Raw genomic sequence first — 4,342 nt, forward strand, 5'->3', positions numbered from 1 at the left:
CTCAAAAACTAAGAACAATAATCTCTCAACTCTCTCTTTTTAACCCTAATGCAACTTCATTAAGATCCTTTATATAGTGCAAGGACATCTTCCCTTAAGACTTTTCATTTGCCTAATAGAATAGATAACTCCTAAACTAATAAGGAAATATTCCCTTCTTATCTTTAACCGACTTGTTAAAGACTTCTTGGGCTTCAAGTAATCAAAGCTTATCCAACATTCTCCCTCTTAAGCTTTGACTCTGTCTTGGACAACTCTCCAACACCAATCAAGTTCCTCATCTCTGCAAACTTGATTCTCGCCAAAGCCTTAGTGAGAATATCGGCCTTCTGCTCCACTCCTGGTACATGCTCCACATCAACTAGTCCATTCTCAATGCACTCTCTTATGAAATGGTAGCGCTTGTGTATGTGTTTACTTCTGCCATGAAACACCGGATTCCTTGTGAGCGCAATAGCAGATTGGTTGTCAATCTTGATGACAATTTGTTCAGTCTTCCATCATGTAATCTCGCTTAAGAGTTCTTGGAGCCAGATTGCTTGACGAGCTGCTTCTGTTGCTGCCATGAACTCTGCCTCACAGGTTGAAAGTGCAACTGTTTCCTGCTTTTGCGAACACCATGTAATTGGTGCAGAACCGAAATAGAACATATGACCTGTGGTGCTTCTTCCATCGTCTTGTTCAATGTTGTGGCTGCTGTCACTAAAGCCAACAATCTTCTTTGATCCTCCTCGCTTGAACCTCAAACCATATGAACTTGTTTCCTTGAGATATCACAGAATATGCTTCATCACTTCGCCATGTGCCTTGCGAGGACTCTGCATATATCTGCTTGCTACACCAACTGAAAACGCCAAATCAGGTCTAGTGTGCAATAAGTACCTTAAGCATCCAACGTTTCTCCTGTAGTTAGTTGGGTCTATTTCTGTTTCATCTTGTGCCTTAGAAACCTTTAGACCAAACTCCATAGGTACTTGAGTTGGATTGCAATTTTCCAAACCGGCTTCCTTCAATATCCTTTTTGCATAAGCCTCTTGTTTGATTTCGATACTATCTACTCCTTGATAAACCTCAATGCCGAGATAATAGGTGAGTTTGCCCAGATCAGACATCTCAAACTTAGATGACACCCCTGCCTTGAACTCATTTATTCCTGCAATGCTGTTGCCTGTTACAAAGAGGTCATCCACATAGATAGCAACGATGAGTAAAGACTCTCCCTCTTGCTTGCGATACACGGAGGACTCCTTTGTGCACTTGAGAAACTTCATTCCCTTCAGTATCTGGTCCATCTTCGTGTTCCAAGCTCTTGGGGCTTGTCTTAGGCCATACAAGGCCTTTGAAAGCTTATACACTCTGTGCTCTTCTCCTTTAACTTCAAATCCTTCCGGTTGACTCACATAAACATGTTCTTTTAGTTCTCCATGTAAAAACGCTGTTTTTACATCAAGGTGATGAATTTCCCATCCATGTGAAGCTGCTAATGCGACCAACAGTCTTATAGTTTCGATCCAAGCTACAGGTGCAAAGACTTCATCAAAGTCTATGCGAGATTCTTGTACATATCCTTTAGCCACAAGCCGCGCCTTGTACTTATTGATAGTACCATCTGCATTCCTCTTAATCTTGAATATCCACTTCAATCCAATGATTTTTGCTCCACTTGGCTTGTCAACTAGAAGCCAAGTTCTGTTTTTGTTGATAGAATCGATTTCCTCCTTACATGCTCGTCTCCATTCTTTTGAGTCTTTTGCATCTGCAAACGTCCTTGGCTCATCATTGACTAATAGTAAGAGGATCTCACATTCTACTGCTGCTTGCATGACGAAGTCATTGAGATACCCTGGTTTTCGTACTAGACGACTTGATCTTCGTAGTGATTGCTCCTCTTCAAGTGCCTCAGTTTCATTCGGTAAGGTATGATCTTCTTCAGGATTGGTGGTGTCGCTCGACACTGTTAATGGTGTCGCGCGACATTCGCGTTCAGTAGTGTCGCTCGACACTGATGATGGTGTCGCTTGACACTCGCTGTTTTCTTCTCGTTCTTGATCATATGCGATTACTGCAGGTCCTTCTCCTGCATCAATCACCTCTCCCCATCTCATCTGAAACATCCCAGGGTTTCTCTGCACTCCATCCTTTGCTGTACTCCAATTCCAACCTGTTTTTTCATCAAACAACACATCCCTGCTCACCACTATCCTTTGTGTTGTAGGATTAACCAATCTGTATGCTTTGGAGCCAGGTTCTATTCCAAGATGAACTAGTGTTTGCGACCTGTCATCTAGTTTCTTAAGGTTAGCTGCCTCCACCTTTGCATAAGCTAGACAACCGAACACCTTCAAGTGACTTATCCTTGGTTTCTTTTCCTTTAAGCATTCATAAGGAGTCATTCCTTCAAGCGCTCTTGTTGGTACTCTATTTATTATATAGGTAGAATGTCGAACTGCTTCCCCCCATAAATAATTGGGTACCTTCATTGCTTTAGGAGTGCTCCTTGTCATCTCCATCAAAGTTCTGTTTCTCCTCTCTACCACTCCGTTTTGTTGCGGTGTATAAGGAGCAGTGAGTTGTCTTCTAATCCCACTTTCTTCACAGAACTCAAGGAACTCGTTAGATGTGAACTCGCCTCCCCTATCTGTCCTTAAGGTGCGAATTGATCTTCTTTGTTCCTTCTCCACCAAGCTTTTAAATGCTTTGAACCTTTCATAAGCATCACTCTTTTCTTTTATCAAGATAGTCCACATGTACCTTGAAAAATCGTCGATGATCACAAATACGTATCTGTTGTGGGCAATAGTTGGTGGTGTTATTGGTCCACACAGATCAGCGTGAAGTAGTTCAAGAGGTTTTGAAGCTCTGAACGTGGAGGCCTTTGGGAATGATTGTCGAGCTTGTTTTCCGACCAGACAAGACTCGCACAGCTCCTTTTCTTCTCGTATTGCAGGTAGACCATGGACCATCTCGTGTTGGGACATATCTTTCAGTGTTTTGAAAATTATATGCCCTAACCGTGCATGCCACTTCCATGTCTCATCTTCAACCTTTGAGAGTAAACTTGCTGCTTTCCCAATCTTCAACTTTATCTTGTAAAGTCTGTTAGCTGCTCGAGTTACTCGCACCAGTAGTCTCCCACCTGGATCTCTGAGAGTAAGGTAATCTTGCCTCATCCTTACATCACAACCTACTTCTGTAGCTTGTCCTAAACTTAGGATATTGCTCTTGAGGTCTGGAATGTAATAGATGTCTGTGACAAGCCTTTGTTAGCCGGTTTTGCCTTGAAACAGGATGGATCCTTTCCCTCCTATCTCCACACAAGAACCATCACTGAATTTCACTTTACCCTGGATGCGCTTATTTAGCTCGGAGAAGTATTCAATATTGCCCGTCATATGATTACTTGCTCCATTGTCGAGGTACCAGACTCCATCTTCTTCTTTGTTGATCTCAAAGTTCCTTGGAATCAGCTTTTCCTCGTTTAAGAACACCACTTCATGCATATAAAGTGCAGCATCTGCTTCTTCTGTTTCCACTTTATTTGCTTCTTCAGTTCTTTGTGTTCTTTCAGGACATGCAGAGGTGAACTGTCCAGGCTTATCGCATCGGTAACAAATTATCTTCGACCTATCCTTCTTCTCTTTCCCTTGGCTTTGGTCGTTCTGGTTTGTTGATCGATCCTGCGAGTTGAACCTTCCTCCTCTGCCTCGTCCTCTGTTTCCTCTGCCTCCTCTTCCACGTCCTCTCCCTCTTGAGCCATAACTGGTTTGTTTCTCCGAGTTTGCGTACAACAGCTCCTCCCTGTGTTTCTTCGTGATTTTCTGACCCTTTGATTCTTTCTTCATAGGCTTTGAGTCTCCCTATTATATCTTCGAAGCTTGTGGTTTTCAAATCCAAGACTTGCTCAAGTGAGGCGACAATGTGGATGAATTTGTTTCTTGGCAAGCTATCAAGAAACTTGTTCACTAACTTTGTTTCTTCAATAGTTTTGCCAAGAGAAGCTGCTTTAGAAGCTAGCTCCGATAACTTTCCCGTAAAGCTATCTATTGTGTCCGATTCCTTCATCTTCAATCTTTCAAAATCGGACATTAGGGTTTGTAAACGAGCCTCCTTGACACGATCTGCTCCGAGGTTCCGAGCTTTGATCGCGTCCCATATTCCTTTTGGAGATTCCTGCTTGCCGACTTGCAAGATCAGGTTCTCCAGAACGGCTTGAAACAATAACCCTGTTGCGATATCGTTCTTGTTGGCATCGGTTGAACCAGGTTCAATCGCCTCCCACACCTTGTTGATTCGCAGTAAAACCCTCATCCTCATGGCCCATACTGTGTAGTTAGTTGTCGTC

This window comes from Eutrema salsugineum, unplaced genomic scaffold, assembly GCF_000478725.1.
Source record: "Eutrema salsugineum unplaced genomic scaffold, Eutsalg1_0 scaffold_8, whole genome shotgun sequence".
In the NCBI taxonomy this organism is placed as follows: Eukaryota; Viridiplantae; Streptophyta; class Magnoliopsida; order Brassicales; family Brassicaceae; genus Eutrema; species Eutrema salsugineum.